The following is an 18,019-nucleotide window of genomic DNA, read 5'->3' as shown; positions in this document are numbered from 1 at the left end:
GGAGTAGGTAAACATTTGCAGTTTATTACAGCCATTTTTGTAAAATAAAATACAGCCTTGGGTAACCAACTTTTATACCAATTCTAGTGTATTGCTTCTTAATGGAAATAAAATACTATTTTAATACCCAGGTAAATAAATTAACAGCTATTTCTTCTAAAAAAACAAAAACACAAAATCTATATAGTCTATAAATACTTAATAAGGCATAGATAGTTCACACTTTAGATTAGGTCACGCAAAAGCCTTAACTAACAGATAGTAAATGCTTTATAACTTGCATTACTAATCAGAAGTTGCATCATTAGTAAGTCTTTATAAAATAGTTGTTAAGATATCTGCAAAGCATAGCCTAGTGTACATCATGTATTCGACTTGGCATACATTAATTAAAGACCTAAGTAAATACGTTGTTAGTTATTTACTCATGCTTTATAAAGGTAATGTAAATGGTTTGTTCACCATTTGCTAATGCTTTCTATACCAGCTCATGTACCATTAACACCTTTTAAACTACTGGTTTGCAACTATATTAACAAGCTGTCTATAAAGTATGATAATGCAGTTATTAAACACCTTATGAATTGTATTATGAATAAAATCCATAATTGTTAACAGTGTTTATTAATGATCAACATAGTGTTTAATAATAAGCTTATTAACTATTTAATAATGTATTGTTAATGTTTCAAAATGTTTTATAAAGGATTAACTAACTATTAGTTAACACTTTGTAAATGCCAAAAAGCGTTGACTTATTATAAAGTGTTACCAAATATTTCTTTAAAATTATAGAAATGTACACATTTTCAAGATATAAGACAGTAAATGTTTCATGTACTTCATTCTGAAGATCCTTCTTTTTCATATAACATTGCAATTTAAATTGTGAGGCCCTTCACTTGCAAGTGCTTGGATTACTAACAAAGTGCAGCCAGGTTGGTTTGGTATTGTACTGCTTTCTGTTGATGCAAGCCTAACCCTAATCCTAACCAGTAACCACATAAGTGTACAGTAATACGTACTGTAACCTAACAAGGATAATACCTAACTCTAACTTAACAAGTATAATACCTAGCTCTAACCTAACAAGTATAATACCTAAACCTAACCTAACAAATTCAATACCAAAGCCGTATCCTGTGCTTGATGCTCAAACTAACATTGAAAGCAAAAAGTAGGTAATGTAGTCAACTTATGACAAGTTTTTTTTCATAAACACTCTATCCATATAGTGCACATATAAAGCCAAACTCAAGTTTACATTGAGCTAACCAAGAAAGACTGTACCCATAGTCATTATGTAGTCTACTTTCAGGAGTTCGCTTTTTAAGGTGGAATTATTCATTACAGAAAGGACCATTAGCTTTTGATGAATAGCACCTTTTTGGGATGCTGTGATTAATTGATGATCAAATTCCCAAGGCCTCCACTGAGAGCTGAGAGCAGGTAATCGCTTCTTCCCAGACAGCTCAAGGTATACCCAGGTGGCGTTGAAAGGCTCCATTTTTTAAAAACTTAAACTCTGTAAGAATGAAGACATTCGGGTGCTGTCAGCAGATGAATTAGAATCCTTCATCCCGCTCTCTTTAACCTTCTTTTTATTTGCAATTGAGCTCCCTGTCACTGCCAGAGTGGAGCCTCTGGTTCTGTGGATGTGTTCAAATACTGTGCTGTTGTTGTGTTTTACCACAATGGTCTGTTCACACTGTGAGAGTTGCAGTGTGAACCAATCACAGTAGAAGTGCAAAATATACCCTACATTTTTCCAGTTTGAGGCATTAAAGCTCACACGCCCACAGGCAAGATTAGCTCAGAAACAACGTGTTAGATTGAATCAGACCATCGGAAATCTCAATGGCACCTTTTTGTGACAATCCTCAATTTCCTCCTCAGTGAGATGCGCACTGCGCAGCTAAAAGCAACCTGACCCTGCCTCCAAAACAAACAAACCAAGCCAAGCCACGATCCATTTCCATCGAGATGACAGTCAGAAGTACTACAACATTTGCAGTCATTTTAACCAGCTTTAACTTCTCTTTCTTCTCCGTTTGTCCTCTTTCATCCACATCTCTGACTCACCAATGTCTCACCAGTCTCACCAGTCTCTCAATTTTGTCCCTGTCTCTCTTTCTCTTTTCTTTCTCTGTCTCAGTGGAGATCATTAAAGTGTGACAGCCTTTCATTCAACAAGTGCTGTTTTACCTCGTAGGGACGAGCACGTGATATTCTAATTATCGTTGGACGGTGAAAGGGGCTTCCTGGCTGTTTCCACGACTTAGTCCCCTTTACCGGCAGCGCTTGTCATACCTGACAGAAGAGAAACACCAGACCTGAAATTTCATGAATTAATGTTACCAGGACTAAACACACCAAATGGCCTCTCTGATATGAGAGCCCATACAGGGGAAACAGCAACGAAGCAGGCAGAAAATCCACTTACAGCTCTCTTTTTGAGCCATTATTCTCTCTTTTTAGAAGCCCTATGAGTCTCAGCAAGCTTTTGTGGGTAAAAATGTTCTACGCAAGGCACTGTGGCTTTTGAATTTAAAGTGCTTCGGGTTTGTGCCATATTTACCATCATAACACAGGCTGAAGGATTCTTGAGATGCAACCCTGGGCTGCCAGGCAACACAAAATATCGAGGACCATGTATTCTCAGATTCTGGTTGCAGATTGCAATTTGGCAAATTGTTCGTTTTTTCCCCCAGGTCTAAACATCAATATGTCAAGTTGTTTTCAAAAAAACTATAATTATTTTGGTGCATAAGGGTCTGCATTAGTAGCCTCATCTGGCAGGCTAACTCTTTTTATGTTTTCTCCTAAATAAAGGTTAAATTAAAAGTAGGAAATGTATGGCTGACATAATATTTGCACAAAGACTACTTGAACAGACTTCTTATCCTTGTGAATGATAAAGGACATTTTAGGCCCATTTACTTCCAAAGGATCAGGCTAAACTGATGACCACGTGTTGGAGCTGTGAAGCCGACCTCCAGCAGATCCACTGAAATGAGTGATAAAACATGGAGATGATTATAAGGCCTGCTCCCAGGGAGAAATTGTAGTTAATGAACTTGAAAGCTTGAACCACGAGCAAAAGAGAGGGAAAAAAAGATTGCAAGAGGCTTGCATCGTTCCCAGCTCTCCTGTGAGGTGATATTAGCCCGAACATTTGACTAAGCCTAAGAGCAGTGTGCACATTTTTAATATACATTAGAATTTTACTCTGAGTACTGCACATGACTGAGGTATTCATGCAAAACCAAAAAGATTGGATTCAAAGTAGAGTTGCCTTACGTAAAAGGTTCAGTCAGGAACATATCATACTTGACATGACGGGGCGACTTCAGGGCAGAATAACCCCATCTTGGGCAGGCAGTACAAAGGGCGATCCACCTTGATTAATATGTCTTCCACAAACGGAGAATTGAGTACATTTAGCAGATATAGTTTTGTGATTTGGAGAAAATGATATATAACAGTTTGTCTCAGTATATGCATGCACTACCATGTGCAAACTATCAACAATATATAATAAATCATTGTGTTTTGTGCTTCAAAGTGGAGACAGAAGAGTGCCTGCTTGTTTTCCCATTGCTTACTTTAGAAATGGACCTTAATTCAGAGATGGTTGTTAGCTGTTAGTGTTTTTTCTCTCTTGTTTGCGATGTGACAAAACACTGCTCCATCGGCAAAAAGCCTGATTGTCTTTTGAAATATTCAACGGACTGCTTAAAAGTGATCCTTTTCCCTCAGGGCACAAAATGAAACAACATTATCCAAGACCCACCAATAATACGAGGCATGGAGAGTGGCAGAGAGTGACTCTACTGAGGGTGATAACACAGGGAGGAGAGCAAAGAGAAACCAGTTTAGCTTTGTTACATAGTTCTAATAAAAACAAAGAGGCCACTGGTCAATAGTGCTTTGATTTCTGCTGTTAGGACATTTTCTTTTGGTGTATAGTTAATGAATGACCGTCCTTGTCTGTTATCAACTTCAAAATGAAATATTTTGCCCATGACACAATGCTCACCCGAAGTTATGACCCAACAATCACCTGAGGTTATGACACAACAATAACCTGAAGTATGACCCAATGATGAGTTTATGACACATCAATGATCTAAAAATCACGACATCATATACAATTTATTTGTATGCGTTCTTCATGTAACATTTTAAACCTAACTTTGTTGACATCTCATTTGTAGGGTTAGGACATGTCTTTAAAAAAGAATGAAGAATATTTCCTCTCCTTTGTCCTTTACTAATGTCATTGCGTTCAACAGGAAGTCCTGAACGAGCCCTATGCAACCAAAGGGAGTTAGATCAATTAAAACGAGTGTGTGCGTGTGTGCGCATGTGTCTTTGTGTAGAGTCAGCATTTCTATAACTGCTGTTCAGCACAGCGGTTTTGTCCTACTGGAGGAGAAGGAAAGCCAAAAGTATTGGTTCTCCACAATCACACAGCAGGAGTCGGCCTAAAACCACGGCCCCCCTCTTCCCCACAGGACTCTTCACGTCACACAAGGTTATCTCTCCCATTGATTCTTATCATCTGCTTGTCAATTGATCTATTACCCTTGCACCCTTTCTACTTAATTCTGGCTTGATTAATTATCGTCACCTATGGTGAATACAGCCAAGGATTGTAGAGATGCGAGTGACAGCAAGAGTTTTCAAGATCAAGATAAATGATGCTTTATCTTTATCTTTCAATATCACTTGTGTGTTGAGTCTCAAACTTGATCTGAATGTCACACATTGGCTCCGATTACAAGCACCACATATAATATTTAAACATGTTTGACAAAGGTCTGAATTCCAAGGTGGACACATTTACATACACATCAGGGAATGCCTTTCCAAAGTTGCACAGTTGGACAATGGTTAGCTAGACTGTGGTCAAGGTTAAGTTACTTGAAGGAGAAGCATTTGTAGAGGGTTGAGTATTAGTAAAAAAATATATATCAATATAAAACAAAACTGTTTTGAATTGGCTGATCTCACACCTCAGACCCAATGATTACAAGAAAATCACTGGTTACAGCATTTGTTTTTAGTTTTACAGTTTACGCCACGAGTCAATATCAGTTAAAGGCATCAGATAATTAGTGAGATGGAAATGAAATTCCCAAATGCAATTTGCATTATGTTGACATGCTTCAGTAACCCTCTGATGTGTTTTATTCCCTCATAGAGAAAGAGGATGTGGAGGATGTACATCCCTGGCACACAACTTCTGTATGCTTCTCTGATTTCACTCGCCCACCTACAATAACATCCTTTATCTATTTTCTCTTGTGATTTGGGGTTGCATCTCCAGGTTTAGTCGCAAGGTTAGTCATTTGACAGTTCTATCAGGGACACTTTTTGATGCATACAAGTTTTGGCAGGGAAATAGCCTGTGGATGTGATGCCCGTCAATGTATTAACAGTCGATTAATGTTGCTGAAAATCTCCCCAGCTGCTTATTTAAGTACAATTTCAAAAGAGTTTGTTGTTAATAAGTGAATCCAATTATTTGTTGTATATGGTGGCATAATGCTGAGGGGTTTGACGTTCATAATGGGAGTCAGTCATAGGAGAGTCAGGTGGCTGAGCGGTTAGGGAATCGGGCTAGTAATCTGAAGGTTGCCAGTTCGATTCCCGGCCGTGCAAAATGATGTTGTGTCCTTGGGCAAGGCACTTCACCCCTACTTGCCTCGGTGGAATGTCCCTGTACTTACTGTAAGTCGCTCTGGATAAGAGCGTCTGCTAAATGACTAAATGTAAATGTAAATGATGTAATAACTATTCCTGTATTTGATGCAGTAACAATAGTTTGACTTACTGAATGTGCTGAATGTGGTCAATGTTCAGGTCAGCTAAATAAAACAAAGGAAAAAGGAAAAAGCCTTTTCTTAGTCCTCAGACAGCTACAGCTACAGTGTCGGATGGTAAAGTGGTGTTTTCTCCACTTCACTGTGTACAGTCAGTCACTCAGACAAAGAGAGTTCTTACTAGTTGACATCCTCCATTCTGACACATTAACAAGCTCAATGTGAACGGCAGCAGAGGAACCAGACAAAGATGCAAGCCTGCTTACACAACTGAGGTGATCCTTGAGAGAGCAAGTAGGAACTTCAGCATTGGCAGAGAAAATAAGAAGCATATAGAATGTAGCTCCTAGATCTCCACCATATTTCTTCTCCTGTAATGATATGGGTCTGATAAATGACCCATGTGACAAACTGAAAGGATAACAAATCCAGAAATACACACCCATTTGGCCTTGCAGGTCTGTAGGAACCACAGAAGGCTTCTGGTGCTACTTTCACCTGAAGAAGGGGTTTCATGAAGACAGATTACCTCAGGAAACAAATTCTGGACCTTGTTTTGGTTATGATTCTGAAGGAGCATTGCTTCTCTGTGTCATGAAATTAATAACAGTATTCATCTCATCTTCTCAATTTCAACATCCAATGAACCATGAAAAGGCTCTTCAATGATGATTAATGATGTGCATTACTATACTGTTTGGTGTCTGTAAGGTATGGTTATTTATTTTTTTATGTTTAGTATTAAGTTTTAATTACCTTTATTTATTTGCTGCAGAATTTGTGGTTGTCTATTGGTTAACTGCATTGATTTGTTCTCAAGCTCACCGCAGTGACTGTTCCCATTATTATTATTTTTTGTATGTTTTATTCAACTATTATCATGACTGTCAAAATAACAAAAGCCACACACAGAACACTAATGACTTACAATGGTGGTACATTTTTACATTTAGTCATTTAGCAGACGCTCTTATCCAGAGCGATTTACAGTAAGTACAGGGACATTCCCCACATTTTTAGATACAGGTACTTGTTATAAGAGTTAACCAATGGGTAATAAAGCCCTCATAATATTATTATTAACCATAATATGTGTTAGTTAGACTATAAGGTTAGGGTTAGGGCTAAGAAAAATTATTAATAAGCAGATGCTTATTAATAATATGTTAATTTGATATGTTAACTTACTGAGGCATTATTAACTGTAGACTAATGCTTAATCCAAGCACCTGGATATGAAGTGTTACATGTATGCTTTATCCGGAATCATTCTTTGTGTTATGTTGCATCACATATGGTGTGATTTGTCTGTACTAAGAATATACATCACGTAACTTCCCAGCACAGGTAGCACAACATTCAGATATACTGTGGCTATTGCTCCGTTTACCTAAACACAACAGTTTTTCACTAAATGACAATCCAAGACAGTAGCAAGAGCAGCTTTAGAGAAAGAGAAGATGGGGAAGAAGAAAGAGCTTTTTCAAGGAGAAAACATTTTCTGGCTTTCCCAGTAGCGCCCTAGCAACTTCTTTCCTCGCCAAGCTCTCTCCTGCTTGTCATATATCGTTTCAGAGAGCTAACCTTGCTTTGCGCTGCGAGGGAGCTTCAGGCAAGTGTCACTTTAAGTTACATGCGCCACGAAAAACCAGGAGCCCTGCTAACGGTCACTGATCTATGAGAAATCAGGTCAAGTGCCGGCGTCTACCACCCTCCATGTAATCACTGGGATTGGAGAGCAGAGTCACTGAGTGAAAGGCAGCCTGAGAATGAGTCTGTAATGAGCGAGCCACCCTCTAACCCCCTGCTCCATCCCCATCCACATCCACCATCACACTGAGAAGGATGGAGGGATTATGGAGCAGGATCCACGACGGATTGTAGAATATATAGTCTACACCTGCATTGTAGGGCTGAGGTGTGAATACAGGAACACATGACAAGCAGACAGGTTATTCCGATGTAGGAACATGCCGTGGAATGAAGGACCCTAAGCCTTGAGCGCAAAGAGGAGCTGAAAGAGCCTTTTGCTGTTCGAAATATCTGTAAAATACATTCAAATGAAAATCTGTACAGAAGTTGTCTTCATTTTTTCACGTCGAAGATAAGAATGGTACATGTTCAGTTGTACGTGGACTGTGAGTATTCAAGAACAAGGACCGTTATTTAAAAAGATGGCCAAGCAGATGGAAAAAAAAATACTTTTCTTATATAATCTGCCTGTGTCTTCTCCTTACTCCTCTCGCATCCAAAGAAATGAATGGACAGCTACCTGTTTAAAGGATCTTACTTCCCGCCTTATGAAGAAGCAGCTTTAGTGTCTGAGTCCTTGAGCTACACCTAGTGGCAATGCTTCTGACTGTATTGTCAGACAGACTTTTACTTTGAAGGCCAGTCGTGACTGACGAGCATGCTAGAATAAAAGAAGGGCTAAAACACTGGATGTGGGATGGTGACTTTGAAAAGGAGCACTGAGGGAGCTGTACAAGGTTCAGTCCAAACGTGTAACAACACTGAGAGCAGAGAGAGAGCGGATTCAGGAGAGAAGTGTTATTTAGATAAACATGCATTTGTGTGTGTGTGTGTGGGGGGGATTTATAGAGTGAGAAATATATATTTTTGTAATCATCTGTATCTAATTTGATCTAAAACATCCTCCTATATTCGGCATGATGGTACTGTACTGTCTGTTCTGCACTGGTTGTTCAGTGTGCATCTCTTACACAACTCATCAGTAACAGAAGAGCAGGTCAGAGATGTGGGTTGGCCACATTAACAATCCAGGCAATCATTATTAGCACAGGAGGCTCAATAGTGTGGGTAAAATTCTCTTCACTCACACCCCCAGCGAGAGTGTCAATCAATGGCAGCCAGGCCAGTGGTGTGAAAATGCCCTCTACATGTGGGAGAAAGAGAAAGGGTTGAGAGAGAGAGAGAGACAAAGAGAGACAGAGAGAGAGAGAGAGACAGAGAGAGAGAGAGAGAGAGAGAGAGAGAGAGAGAGAGAGAGAGAGAGAGAGAGAGAGAGAGAGAGAGAGAGAGAGAGAGAGAGAGAGAGAGAGAGAGAGAGAGGGTGAGAAAATGAGAGGATTGGAAATGTAAGAGAGGGGGTGCGGTTGAACAATAAAGACAGGACGACATTTGATTGTCTTTTATAATATCAAGGAATTACTTTTTTTTATCCCGTGTTTAAACATGTCCACTTAATGCTAGTGTTTTAAGCAAATACTTATACCTCACTGAACAAATTATATATCTACATCCATAGTAGGAAATGGTTACATGTTAAGTAGTATAGTGCACTCTCTTGCACTTGTCTTACCAAGAGTTTAGGTATTCATACTTGTGTAGCTGGGTAGCGTCTTGGGTTACAGCAACAACATGACTTTGTAGGCATTACGGTTAGGGGTTAGGGACGATTTCAACACAACAAAAACCTGTAGCAGAGTTTCACTTCAATGATTACAAACTTGGAACCCATGGATTTATAATCTGCTACCCAATTAAATTGCTATCACAACCTCTTGCCTACCACACCATGTATTTGTGATTCTATTACAGTAACATCAATGTCTCAACAATTTCTCTTGACAGAATACTTCAGTGTCTACAAGTGTGATTTCCTGTAAGCTGTCAAAGAGGAGAACCTATGGGATAACAGGTGTCATGGTGTCATGGATGTAACACCTTTCCATTGAACACACATTTCCTATGTACAGTATAGGTGCTGCACCTTATAATAGATAACTGGACTTGAATAACTCTACCTCACTGCAAGGGTCATTGCAGCAGATACTAGGAACTTAACTACTATAATACTACAATAGAGGTGATCCAATCTTTTGTTTTTTTTTTGGGGGGGGGGGGGGGTTGGTTGGGCTGCCCCTTCAAATTAGAAACCTGGCCTGTGGCCATTAAGCCAGGTTACTCTGTGTGACAAGTGCTGCGCTTTAAATGATTGAGGTTGAGGCGCCACGATTGATTGTCTTGGAAAATGTTACTTTCAGAGGTGGAGATGTGTGGGTGAGCGAGTGCTCTGTTCCAAAGATCAAAAGCCTGCATAGGGGTGGATTCGGATGAGAGTAGCTGTGGTCACACTATTCAAACAACTCACAAAATGGTGAAATAAACACATGATAATTAACATCGAAGTTGCACCTGCCTCAGCAGATGTAGATGTTTAACTGTTGAGATTTGCTATATTACCATCTCATTTGCATGTCTCAATGGAAACATTTTGCACTCATATTTTGAATACATTCTCAAGAATCATTTCAAATTACTTAAAATGGAGTATTGGAAGCAATGGAAATTCTAATCGGAAACAATGTACCAAGCGATTGTAGTGAATACGGTCGCATGTGCCCCATGACAGACTCTGTGTGAGGAAGTGTGTATATATTACAAAAACTAAAGCTAATATATGTACAGGTACAGCACAGGGGATTTGAATGACATTTGTGAGAATTTGTTTTTATTTGTTTGCCTGTTATATTGTTTTCAGTAATTATGCAATTAGGTCTGGTGCTTCTAAACACCTGGCAATGGGAGTGTGTAGTCAATAAAGAGCTGACAGTATGAAGGGCAATAAACAGCTACACATACATAGACACACAAACATGCACACACATAATGAGGACCAGTGAGTAAAAAAGCACATATACACACATACAAATCTACAATCAAATTGTTGTTGTTGCTAAAATACATGTGTCTACTTCCTGTTATAAGAGTGTTACTGAAGATATGAGATGGTTAAGTATTTATTATCACACATCACACTTGTACATCAGTGAGAGTGTTAATTTGAGACAGTGCTGTGCAGTGACACATAAACTGGGTCATAGGGTGCTCCCCTTCCCAATGGCAGATTGTTGCAGTGGCACAAGACCAATTGGCCAAATGGATACTGTAAAATTTTTCACCAATCTGCAATATCCCAAAGTATTTAAAATGCATAGAAAGAAGAAAGCCATTAATAAATTATTGTAAATTCAGTCACACACCCAGACTAACGCACACGTTCACACAAACACACACACACACACCAACACACACACAGAGCCAGACAATTTATTTTTCATATACAGAAATGACATTTTCACTTAGTTAAATCTAAAACATAATTGATCCATGGACTTGTCATTTGTAGTCAACCATTTTTATGGACATTTAAAGTTTAAACTCTTTGTAGCTCATTGCGTCTGAAGGGGACCCATAGAACAATGTAGTGTAGCATGAAACACCAACCTTGAAGGAGCTGTGTGTCTGCCATGTTCAGAAGAAGAGGGGGGCCCAACACAGCATACAGTATACTATTTACTGAAAGCAGAGGCGTTGTTGTTTTTCAAGAAGTTCATTGTGGTTATTTTAGGAGGTTTTAATTTATGCTAAGCCCTTATTTGCCCCTCTGAGGGCACAGTGACATAATGCTATAAGTCACCGTAGACACTGACAATAGCTAACGGCGACTGGCCAGCTCCATTTTAGAGGACTGTTGAATCATTTGGAAAAAGATGTCACTTGTTTCCTATTAAGTGCTTGGTTGTTTTTGAGCCGGGGGCAATGGCTAGCCAAGACAAATAACCCTCTTCTGCTGTTAGCTGAATTCATGCCAGGTTAAACAACTAAGCATGACAACCACTGCACAATATTTTTAACTCTGCTCCAATTTCGCTGTCAGATGGAATGGGCTTTCAAAGATGTGAGCGTTTTATTACTCCCAATAAACACATCATCACAGGGACACAACCCTCGATTCCGTACATCATATAAGACCTTGAAGAGTTGACTCTCAAATATCATGAATATGATGTGGTATTATTCAGGACTTGATGGTAGCCTAGTAAAGCTCACATCGAGTCCTGTTATGACCCAGTCAGCCTGGGGCTGAGATGGAGAGGAGAAGAAGAAACTAGTAGCGTGTTGCTGTTTTAAAGTACATCATGTCCAAGGTAGTGAGTGTCTGGGTGTAACCTGGGAGGTTAAACACTTCGAGGCCTGGTTGACATTCAGACACTCCACATCTTGCTTCAAGACATATTGAACGTAAACAACCCACATCAACAGGCACCACGGATCAGTCTAGGACTCAAATAAAATGCTGGAAGGGTAGATCAAAGGGCTAAATAACATACCGATGATACATCTTCATCCTGACAATAATATGATGGAGTGTCCTTAGTCCTACGACATAAAAGAAGGAAAGCTTCATTCTGGCAGCATGAGCCAGCTAGTGCATACATGTAACTGACAATCACATGCACTGCTGTATTGTTTGAGACACATGTAGACATTTACATTCGTCCAGATCTTATGCCTCTGTGTCAGGTCAGATTAGATCAGATAGAATGTGATTGATACCAGAGGGGAAATTGCATTGCTATGCCATTGGTGTTACTGCTGTCTTCGCTTGTCAACCATCATCTCAGCCTGCACATGTTCTGTACAGTCCTGCATTTCAAGTCTGTCAAGGGAATCAGAACCCATATAGTATGTAGCACTCCCTGCCTTCATTATTGTCTTGTCACTTCCTGCACCCCTGAGAAGGGGAGTTGGCCTAGTCCATGGAGCACAGCCTTCACACCGGGACACAAACGTATTGTTTAATAAATGGTTCAAATGAATGTCTGCATTCCTGAGTGACGCAGTGTGGTCTGACACTTCAATGATCGCTGTAGGTTTGATTTTGAATGCCATATAATCACATCACACGCTGGAGGAACTTAAGGTTGTGGCCCTTAAGTGGGGCCATGTATGACGCTGGACTGTATTAATGGGGCGAGTTTGATCTCTCGCCCAGGCACAGTGAAGACAGATTACAGGGTAATTAGACCAGTGGTAGATGGAATAGCAGTGTGCTAAAGAAAAGAGACCGTCAGTCAAGTCATCAAACAAAGCAAGAGCTTGAATATAACTACCCAATGAGATCTCATTTTACTAGCCTGGTAAATCTTCCACGTTATTTGTTTGTTTAGAGCAGACAGGAAGGACAATGAGATTCCGCAAAGCAACAGTGTTTATTTTGTGGTTTGTTTACTGTGTACGCATGTAAGTGCCATTTGTAGTAGGACTCATATAGACAAACTTCTCACTTCGACTTGACGAGCAAAAATTTTGACAAGATTAGTAATGGTACTTTGCTGCTGACTTTGAGTTTTCATTTTGGCGTATTGAACAAACAGCAACCTCATAACTCAACCAATGCATGCCATAGCCTTTACAATTTTCAACGAGTCAACATTACTAGAATCAATGAGCACTGAAGGTTGGCCATAAAACCAAACTTTCCACTTGTACACCTAAATTACTTGTTTTTGGTTTAAGGACAACATTTTGGCCTACAGTTATAGGTTATGGTGTGGTTGCAACCCACAGCTTTATAAGAAGATAAGAGGAAGAATATAAATTCTACTTGGTAAGATTTTGGGGGGTAAATAGAGAAGATAAGGTGATTACTGAAGGAGTAGGCTCCCCATCTCATATTCCCTCTCACAGTCCTTCTGTGATAGTTGAAAGAAATCACTCATACTGTACTGTATCTTTAGGATTAATTATTTTTACAGGCAGAAGTTTCTTCCACTGACACTTCCTACACTACAGTAGACTTTACGTATGCACGCCAATTAAACTGGATGTCTCAGTGAGGAAGCTGCTCCACGCACATTGATGAAACACTGCCTTCAGAGAGTATAATTGTGAAGCCTAAAATGGTAAGAATTACAGAGATGGTAGAGGTATGTTTTAGAGTGTCACAAGAGGACTGTGGCTGACATTCCCTATTCTTAGTCACTCCAATGCAGAACCTATACCAAAAATAGTTAATCTTTGGACTGGACTGATGCAGTTTCCTGTACATTGTCAGGAGTAGAGTGTTCAGACTGTGTGAACTGTAAATGTTAGATTAAACATGAAACAGATGGAATAGACAAATGTTGCGGTAATGCCAGTCAACTACCAAGTCAATTACTATTTAGATCATGGATAATTTAGCTTTACTGTAAATGATCAACTACCCAGAAGTGAATGTCTAGATGGCACTGTTTTTCCTAAACATAAAAGAAAGTACATCAGTAGTATGAAGCTAAAAAAGCCTCAGTGTCTTCACCTCTATCGACAGCTGTTCCTCTTCATGAATCTTATGGAAAATCCAATTTTACACACCAGAGCCTCTGTGGATTACTTTCTCTCTCACCCAATTTTATAAAGACATTGTGATTTTATTAACCTGTAAATACAGTGTACTGTCAAACAGGCATGCATACAGTTACTTAAAGTATTGTCAAAGACCGTAAGAAGACTTTTCCCATCTGAAAATAAAGCAACGAAAGTAATCTTGGTCACTTGGCTTTGCAGCTTACATACATAGAGTATCACCCCATTGTATATGTTCCTAATGTAGCCATGTAGAGAGAAGGACAAAGACAGAGTGAAAGATTATACTAGAACACCAACAGTTTGGTCTTTTCAGTCTCCTTACAAGTCCATTGTTCCCTAGTCTTTACTCCTGATAGCTGGATGAACATCTCAGGTTTCTCCCTCTGGAGATGGTGCATGCTGAACACTTATTTCACAGACCTGCAACAGAGAAGGTAAAATGTATTTAACTTTTTTTATCTTTCTCTCTCTCATTTGCTCTCTCTCTTTCTCTCACCCTGTCAGGCTTTATTCCTCACTCTTTCCGGCTCTCTAAAACTCACACACCTGTCCTTATTTCCTTGCCTGAGGATGGATGTGTCAGGTGTTGAACTTAGCTCTATTAGCCAAGCAAAACCCCACAAGCTGCACAGCATTCTGAGCAATGATTTGGCACACCATTGAAAGTGTTCTATGATAATCAGAAAGAACCCTAAAGCATAACATTGCTTAGTGTGATCATATTTCTCATCAATGAATGTGATATAATACTCTTGTGCAAAAACAATTGGGAGTTTCTGGAATGTTTCTCATTAGAGGGTATTGATTATGCAGATTATAATTACATTATACTATTCATGGTAGGTTGATGTTAGAATAAACTGGTTGTAAGACACATCCTCCCTCCAAGCATGGAAGTAATGCAAGGAAAGGTATTTACAAATGCTGACAGTAAACAAGCTGGATTTGCAGGATACTGATACATCCTAAACTTTATGTTAATGAGATTAGATAGATAGATGCTAATTATCTGTTATCTTATTAAGCCCTTATGGATGAATAGATAACACATTTACCTGAAATATTTATAACCTCTGTATCCCTAATCAGGGTTTTTTCTTGTAAGTCATTAAAAGGTCCTTTTGGGACTTCTAAATTGAGTTTCTTTTCAAAACCGAATATGAAAGGGTTTTTATTCTCGCCTTTTCATCTGAAGAATGAGCTGATTAAAAAAGAGAATAGAAGTTCTAGGGGCAAGTTCATTGTCGTAATGGGCACAATTGGAATGATTCACACAGTTTCCTTCATCAGGCCTGGAAGTGGACCTCCGGACTCCGCCAGCAATTTGATCTGAATGAGACCATTAAACTGTTTCTCTGAGCTGCACCTGGATTTAACAGACAAATAACTGATATTACATCTGATAGAGATACTGATACAATTCACTGGTTATTGTTTGTAAATTGCTAAACTTAATTATGAAGGTTTAATTGCAAAGTCAGCATCTATAACTAAGGGTTAATGTTTACATAGTATATTTTGTTTTGACAAAAGTATTTTTAACACAGGAAGTGAAGCATTTTTAACACAGGAAGTGATTTCTGATGCCCAGAGCATTGCGCAATGCGGTTTTAATTTAACTTTGTTGTCATGAAACAGCAACAAATACCTTTTTCTTGTTTAAATGCGGAACTGGAGAGACTGAGTCAGGATGCGATGGATTGTCTGATTAATTATTACTCACTGTGTGTCTACAAATGCCAAGCAGATGGTCTGGCACTGTTAGAATTAATGTGCTCACAAATATGCAGGTAGCATCCTCAAAATGGTACCCTTGGCTGAAACACAGATCAAGTGCTTTTTTGTCTACTTCTAGCATTACATCTCTAAGACAGTGAAGAAGGAGACCTTATTTCCCAGATTTCCGTGCACAAATAAACTTGCAAATGACAATCACTCACCATCACCTGGACAAACTTAGAAATGTATTGCAACTAGTGGCTTTGTAAGAATCCATGAAGGTCGTTCAGGTGTCACACACTTTATCAACCTCTCCCAGGGATCTGAGATGTTGCTTTTCATTGTTTTAATCCATGTAAAAAATTCACCTAAAAAACCTGTTACATCCTCCAGAGGAGGTCATGGTTCTCGAGAATAAACATTGTTATTTTGATATTGAAGAGGTCATATACATACCCAAAACCTATAGGATTATAAGTCTGTATTGTTAGAATATTTAAACTTTTTTTTTATAATTTTGGAAGATGATCCACGTGTTGTGGTGTATCTGCTAGCATGTGCATAGACACTGAGGCTTCACACTATATTTTAATATAGCAGATACAGCTGCTGCAACTCTCGAAAGACCTAATTACGTTGGGCAGCGCACCAAAATGCAACACTGGAGCAGTACGCTTTTTATAAAAATGTCTGAATTGTTGCTTTGTTTTTATTCTCAAAAAGAATGACTGAAAGACAGAAACCTGGCCTATTAAGCATCCTTTATAGCATTGGATGCGAGTTACAACATGTGCATTGCAAATCACACGCATGCAAAATGCCGAATGAAGCAGAATTAGAGGATCCCCGTCTTTGGTTTGGTTGGGTAAGACGCTAGACTCTAGACTCTACTTGGACGTTTGTTTGATTGATTTCCAGTCATCATATAGACAGAAGCCATTTCCAGCCTTGAAGAAAAGCAACTATTTCCACTCATCACCAAGTCAAATTAAGCACATGTGTAACACAAATCACAAACAGTATCAGTGATCACTGGCCTTCTGAAATGGCTGAGATACTGAATGGCTGAATCATTTGATTTCTGACTGCTACTCATACTGTTTTTTTAGATTTTGATCAAAAGGGACCAAAACATTTGGTAAAAGTTGATCTAAAGGCTCCGTCACACCATAACGTTCTGGTTAACGTTTTCTGAAAATTCTAATCGTTCAATTTCGAGCGTTCTAGGACAAGGTGGACACATCTGGCATGTGACTAACGTGTGACTATAACGCATGACTAGCGTGGGACTGACGCATGAGGAGCGTGTAACAGCGACCACGTAAGACACCCCTGAAAACTATTAGCGTGTGACGACGTGTCACTGGGTCGCGACGACGTGTGACGAAAGCAAACAATGAAAACAACGTTTTCTTTCGCAAACGATGAATAACAACCAAGTAACGCTAGGGTAACAACTGATTAACGATAGCCAAACGCGTGCAACGTTAGTCAAACGTCCACAAACGTTCTTCAGCGTTATCCAGCGTTTAAAATTAAACGTTGAAGAACGCTGGTCTCCATGAGAACTTTTGTGCATGTTCAAAACTTTTTTTTTGGACCAGCGTTCTCCGACGATCACCGACGATTACCGACGATTACCAGCGTCACCAGCGTCCACACAACGCTCTTCTGGCGCTATACCAGCGCTATACCAGCGACCATGGACAATTACCAACTTTTCCTCTAACGTCATAGAACGTTGACCAGAACGTTATGGTGTGACGGGGCCTTTAGGACACAAACAGCTACATTAGGTCAGTATTGGAAACTAAGGTTCACCTTCCTGGATGTGCTCCTTTGTTCCCTATCAATCGTTACGGCTCTTTTCCTCATAAGAATTCAGAGCTGGATGCTGAACCTTGAACCTAACAGAAAATATGTCCTGGTCCTCTGAAGACTCTTCTGTAGTCCAGAAAGATGCCTCTGACCTGGGGTGACCCGGAGGCAATTGCTTGGATTGGCTATCATATCAGGGAACATGTCCGTCCCTTGCGCTGCACCGGCTAATGGACCTGGTGGACCCAGCATGCCTGAACAAACACAGGCTCCTGTAATCACAGTCTCTCTACAAGTGGGACATATTTAGGTAGTGGGGTCAATTTAGGCCTTTTGACATCCACCCCCCAGTCTCCCCAACCGGTCCTAAGAGAAGGTCATGGAGGAAAATATGGATTACATACAGTATACAGATGTGTTTACTCAGCAACATTGTTTTTAAGATTGACTGAAATAGTAGATTACAATTTTGTGTAAATTATCTCTGTCAATCTCAT

The sequence above is a fragment of the Osmerus eperlanus genome, chromosome 10, assembly GCF_963692335.1.
Source record: "Osmerus eperlanus chromosome 10, fOsmEpe2.1, whole genome shotgun sequence".
Lineage (NCBI taxonomy): Eukaryota > Metazoa > Chordata > Actinopteri > Osmeriformes > Osmeridae > Osmerus > Osmerus eperlanus.
Note: the sequence above shows the minus strand (reverse complement) of the source record.